Here is a 6,816-nt window from a genome sequence, read left to right as displayed (position 1 = left end):
ACGGTTGAATACCTTAAGAAAGAATTTGAGATGAAGATGAAAGATCTCGGGAAAACGAAATTCTGTTTGGGATTACAACTTGAGTACATAAATGATGGTATCCTTGTGCATCAGATGTCATATATAGAAAATGTACTCAAGAGGTTCAATATGGCCGATTGCCATCCTCTGTCCAGTCCCATGGTCGTGATGTCTCTCGGCCTGGATACTGATCCATTTCATCCCAAGATGTACGATGAAGAAGTCCTAGGTCCCGAAGTGCCATATCTTAGTGCCATAGGAGCTTTAATGTACTTGGCAACTCACACACGGCCTGATATAAGTTTTGCCGTGAACCTACTATCTAGGTTTACCTCTTGTCCGACCCAAAGGCACTGAAACGAGATTAAACATGTTCTTCGTTACCTGCAAGGAACGAAAGACTTGAGTCTATTTTATACTAACCATAACAAAGATGGTTTAGTTGGTTTTCCTGATGCAGGCTATCTATCAGATCCACATCATGCTCGATCACAGATAGGTTATGTCTTTACACATGGAGGTACGACCATATCATGGCGTTCCATGAAGCAGACGATCGCGGCCACATCTTCTAACCATTCGGAAATATTGGCCATACATGAGGCCAGCCGCGAATGTGTCTGGTTGAGGTCGATGACCCAACATGTCCGATCAGAATGTGGGATGGTCGAGTGCAAGAAACCGACCGTGATGTATGAGGATAATGCAGCATGTATTGCTCAGCTCAAAGATGGCTACATCAAAGGAGATAGAACAAAGCATATTTTGGTCAAGTTCTTCTTCACCCACGAGTTGCAAAAGGTTGGAGAGGTCCAAGTGGTTCAAGTATGTTCCAGCGATAACTCAGCTGATCTATTCACCAAGTCACTTCCGACTTGTACATTCAGGAAGCTTACGCATCAGATTGGGATGCGTAGACTGAAGGATCTTCAGTGATGATCAGAACAGGGGGAGTATATGTGTTGTACTCTTTTTCCTTCACCATGGTTTTGTCTCACTGGGTTTTCCTGGTAAGGTTTTAATGAGGCAACATCCAAAGCGTATACAATCCATGTATGGTTATGACATCCAAGGGGGAGTGTTATAAATCATATGATGGATGTCCATAACCGGTCCAATACCTAGAGAGAGAGAGAGGCGGCCACGCATGGAGAGAGAGAGAGAGAGAGAGAGAGAGAGAGAGAGAGAGAGAGAGAGAGAGCGGCTTACCTAGTTAGAGAAAAGGAAACCATATTTCCTTTTCCTTGTATTTATATACTTTCCATATTTATGTCTTTCCTTTTATCTCTTTGTAACTCCCATATATAAGGACACCTTATGATTGAGTAATAATAATAAGAACTTACAGATTCTAAATCCTTAAGTTTACAACAAAATCTATATTATTTAGATAATAGGAATCTTTACGTGTATACATCCAACTTTGTAGCTCGTAGATATTGCCACTGTATTCCATTTTTCTCTTTGCAAGCGTTTTTTATTTTTCTTTTTCGCCTGTGTGTCTTTAGGAAGAGAGACATAGCATAATTATAGGAAAATTTAGATTTTGGTAGGTAGGATATTAACAAGGAATTTACCATGAAATAGTTTTTACAAGGACAAAACAACTAATTTATGATTATACTAGTGGTGTGTCTGCGTTTCGCGCAGATAGCTTGATATTTTTGTTATTTTATGTTGTTAATTTTGTGGGTTTATTTAGTGGTTAAACATAAATGTAGCTTATGGTCTTGTATATGGAGTTGTTCTAGGCAAATTCTAATTGTGAATAACATGTAAACAATGAAGATTTTAACATTTAACAATGAATAACTCCTAGGACTGCTCAGAACAACAGAGCTGCAGGCGCAAAATATGCCAAGCAAGACCTGAATAAAATTAATGCTGGTATTGACAACTAAACATCTGACCTTAACATAAACTGGATTTCAAGGTTATCAAGTGTGAAGAATTTTAATGGGAAGGTTATCCAGGTTGCATGTTGACAGAATTTACAAAAGAAAAAGGTGTATGATGATTGGTTTTTAAAAAGGCTTGCATTAATATTTCAAACATCCACCACAACATCGTGTGTAAAAAACAATAGGATAAAGGAAAAAACGAAGTTGCATAGTAGTTTAAACATCCACCACTACATCGAGTTCCTAAACAAAAGGGATAAAGGGAAATATGAAATTGAAAAGAGGGTAAAGCAAAATTTCGAAAGTCTGGTGGTTGTTGAAGCTATACAAAGGAACTTATGCCAAACAGTTGGCACCGTCACAGCATCGGAATCCTTACCATCAGCAGATTGATGGCTCTTCACTCCAGGCAGCTCAGCTACAGGGACATCTGCACCGCCCTGTTTATAACGCAATAAATAGAGCGATTACGTTTTTTTTGTTAGGAGTAGGTACTAACATCTATAACAAAGGTTGGCAGAGGTGGGGGTTCTTGCTCAGTAAAGATACATGAAATGGTGAAGGTTTGGTGTTTTGAACTGAAATTGAAGTCTGTTAGCTTGAGCTGGAAATATCAATACAATACTAAAAGTTGAATAAGAGCTCCTCTCACAGTGTTCACGTGCTCACCGAAAATCGACCAATAGGGGATCAGATGTTCGCCACGTCAGACGCTCTGCGCGTGTCATTTGGGCCTCGCATCCTACTGGCCCGATAATGTTCGGAATCTAAAAGCCCGGGAAGCCCATGTATCGCTGAAGTCCCCTTTCCCCTTTCCGCGAAGAACCAACCCTAATTTATCAAAATCGATCTTCGATCCCCTTTCTCTTCCTCTTCTTCGTTCCGTCGATCCCCTTTCTCTTCCTCTTCTCCGTTTACTACGTTTCACGAATCTTTATCGCGAACAATCAATTCTCTCCCCACTTCTCTAAACTTTTAATCTCATTAATGGATCTTTATCGCTTTCTCCGTCTGAGATTCTATATAGATCTCTTAATCGATGTGTTTTTTGCATAAAAAAATGTTTTATCCTTTCAACTGCTCCTTGCGTCGAAGTTATCCGGTGTTTCCGACTCAATGAAAACGAACGGAGAAGCGGCGATCCCCTCCAATTCGGTCAAACCCGTCGGTCAAACCGGTATCTCTTCCGGCGATGACAATCCGATGAAATCCAAAGGTGCAACGGCTATACCGAAGAGTCCGATCAAACCCGTCACTCAAACCGATATCTCTTCCGGCGTTGACAATCCGATGAAATCCAAAGGTGCAACGGCTGTACCGAAGAGTCCGATTAAACCAAACGGCAAAACCGGTGCCTCTTCCGGTCCCAACCTCGGCGTTAGGGGCAGAGCTTCTGTCTCACCCGTCAACAAAGGCAAATCTATCGTCTCCGACGATGTAGGGAAGGTTATTACCTTCAAAGACGTGACATTCGGGCCCCATCAAGACGAGGTGCGGTTTCGATTGATCCATTTTTGGGAGGCTTGGAACGTTCATACGAAGGTTCTTATCAGCATCGAAATGCTTCTCATCGATGAAGAGGTATAAACCATAATTTGTTTATCGAATATAATTTATTTGATACCATAACGTCTGATTGATGGTTATCGCTTTGTTTGATCAGATGATTGATATTAAGATTGCTTAGCAACGAAATAGATTGATTAGATTATATATAATTATTTGTTGTTACTACCATCATGAGAATATATTTGTTGTTCGTTGCGGGTTAAATATTTTAAATAATTTTGGTTTTCACTAAACATATGTTGACTAACTTCTCTGAATGATTCTCTTTTGACAACATGAGAGTGTAATCTAGGGCTTCATCCCCTATGGAAGGATTGAGACCTATTTGCCTCACATGAAAGCTGGTTGTATTTACCGACTCAACAAGTTTTTCGGATCAAAGAGCAAGACTATTTACCGAGTAGCTGATCCATATGTCACTATTAGCTTCTCATGGAACTCTGCCCTCTCTGCTCTCGAGGACAGTTCAATCATGTTGTGCACGGGTCTGGATGGTATTATATAGGCTGCGGTGTGTGCCATACTAAAGCAACCAAAGGGCCCACAACGCTTATGTGTAAGAAATGTGGGAAGAGTGAGATTGTTGGTGTGGCGCAGTAAGTGGTTTATATATAGTTTCTACACATTCTTTGGCTACAATTGTTGTTAACACCTCTCTGTATTAGGTACCTGACGAAGCTCTCTGTGTATGACCATAATGATCAAGCCGTATTTGTTGTCCTTGGTGATGCCGGTGAGGAGTTGACTGGAAAGAAAGCTAACAAGTTGGTTGAGAGATACTATCAGGTAATTAGTAATTTGTATGGTTATGAGATCTAGAACGTGTTCTTGCAAAAGTTTTGAATACGTATTCTGATGATGTCTTATTGTGTGTTAGGCCAATGATAGTGTTGGAGGGGATCACATGGTTCCAGTTCCTCGGCTATGGTTGATACCATTGGACAGACGCGGAAGTTTATTGTGAAGGTATCAAATCACAATCTGACTGCCAAGACCCAGACTCTGACTATGACAAAGGTGGTCCCACCTGATGCCCCAGAACCTGAAGGAAGTTTAGGAGAGAACGTTGGTGAAAAAGGTGATACTGAGGAAGAGGATAATGCAGATGGGTTGGTGAAAAGGGGTGCTGATGTGATGGAGTCTGAGGGTGTGAAGCGTGCCAAATGTGGCTAATGAAATTGCCTTGACTGGTTTTGTGTTTTTTTTTTGTTTAAGACTAAGTTTTTTCATTATCTTCGATTTTCCTTTGCATCATTATAACAACCTTGGTTATAATTTTTTTTTAAATAATATCTACTATTAATCTTTTCCATGTTATATAGTTTGATCAAAATATAATAATGGCTAACTATATACTGTGATCTTTATAATCTATATAGAAACCAATAAAATGGTAATATCTATATATATTTACCACATCACTTGGTTGATAACAAACCAATTCAGAAATATTTCAAATTCCGATTTCAATTCACAACTACTATTCCAGATTGAGCAACTGGTTTTAATTTAATTATAGTAGAAATAGTTTGGACAGCGTTGAAAGTATGATATTAGATGATTACTTAGTATTGTTTAGAATTAAGTTCTTTAACTCATTCGATCAAAAACATAATAATTATAAAATATAAGTGGACAACCATGAATGATTAAATACATTAACTCTTTATATAAGCCAAAAATGGAAATTTTTACGAAAATAAAACAAAATGTTGGGATGAGGGTTCGAACCCTAGACAAGAACAAATACGAATGCTACTTTACCACTAGACTAAAGACACTCATTGCAAATATATGCCCAACACTATTTAATTATAGTAGAAATAGTTTGGAATTTTTTAAGTTTGCCGTGTAATTTGAAAGTATGATATTAGATAATTACTTAGCATTGTTTAGAACTAAGTTCTTTAGCTCATTCGATCAAAAACATAATAATTATAAAATATATGTGGGCAACCATGTATGATTAAATACATTAACTCTTTATATAAGCCAAAAAATGGAAATTTTGAAGAAAATTAAAAAATGACGAGATGAGGGTTCGAACCCTAGACAAGAGCAAATGCGAAGGCTACTCTACCACTAGACTAAAGACACTCACTGCAAATATATGCCCAACACTAAACATATCTATGAACCGTTCGGGATGAATTAATTGCTTCTTCTTCCTTTTTAACGAGGGAAACTCGACCCTTCCTCTTCTATTTCCAACCGCTTTCCAATCCAAACTCCTCGCCATGTCTGATCAAAATCCTTCTTCTTCTGTTCGAACTAGGATTCGGAGGTTTATCGAGATTGATAACGCATATGGAGAACACTACCAATTCCGATCGCGAGTCCCGTTCAAGTCGTTTGATGATCGTCTCCAAGAAAGTCGATTGATATTCTCCGGAACCGTTTCGCCAATTGGGGGTTACTCTCGCCGTCATCCTAACCACGAAGACACTATCGTGTATCGCTCTCTTTGTCTCCGAGGTTTTGTGGTTCAAGGTTCTCTAGATCCTAGGAATCGTGTGTTAGAGGATGTGTTTAGGGTTATTGATGACATAGGGTGGTCTTACACGGTGTTGCATGTGCATCCGTTCTGTCCTAGAGTTGTGAGAGAGTTCATCTCTAACATACCATTCAACGAGGATGGAGCTCTTATTCGGGGATTTGTGTACCATTTCTCCCCTTCGGTGATCAACCAATTGATGATGACACCGACTGTCGAACACTCTTTTCAGTGGAAAGACGTTGTGCTGAAACAGGCAATCACACACCTCACCGGTGGTCAATGCGCTGGATGGACGGGATTCAATCTCAATGCTCTGCTCGATCCCTTCCAAGTTCTATACCGTGTGTGTGAGCGTAATTGGCTTCCAAGTCCGGATTCTGATTTGATGATCAGAAAGCTTCTCCGCCTCATGTATGCTGTTGCCAAACGCAAAGAAATCGACTTTGGTCAGCTTGTGTATGAACAAGTGATCGACATGACCCGCTTAACAGACTTGGACGCAAGCTTGATATTTCCAAATCTTATTTATCAGCTCTTGGTGCTTCAAAAAGAAGTCCCTCTGTTACCAGGAGATGAAGAACCTATTGGAAGAGGTATCCCCATCTTTGACTCAGGAAGTGATGGAAGTGGTCCAAGGGGACGTAGAAGGCTTTGTTAGTGTAATAGCCAAGCGTTTTTTGTGAAGTCCATCGTTCTCTCATGTATGTAGCTAACGTATGATCTTTTTGACAAGTAACTTGTGTCCGAATCCTCTTCAGAAGGTTGAAACCTCAATGAAGGTTATGTTTTGGTGTGATTTCATTGTCTAAATGAAAATGTTGTTTGGTA

The 6,816-nt window shown here is 39.6% G+C and overlaps 1 long non-coding RNA gene across 1 annotated transcript; it reads left to right on the top strand.

Moving 5' to 3' along the window:
- The first annotated feature begins 1,208 nt into the window (after positions 1 to 1,208).
- LOC106414692 lies at positions 1,209 to 5,846 on the top strand. Its single transcript, XR_007327587.1, has 3 exons — positions 1,209 to 4,087; positions 4,157 to 4,277; positions 4,369 to 5,846. It is a non-coding gene; the product is annotated as an uncharacterized LOC106414692 (long non-coding RNA).
- The last annotated feature ends 970 nt before the right edge of the window (positions 5,847 to 6,816 follow it).

The sequence above is a fragment of the Brassica napus genome, chromosome C8 (genome assembly GCF_020379485.1).
Source record: "Brassica napus cultivar Da-Ae chromosome C8, Da-Ae, whole genome shotgun sequence".
Lineage (NCBI taxonomy): Eukaryota > Viridiplantae > Streptophyta > Magnoliopsida > Brassicales > Brassicaceae > Brassica > Brassica napus.
Note: the sequence above shows the minus strand (reverse complement) of the source record. Positions and strands in the feature narration are given on the sequence as shown.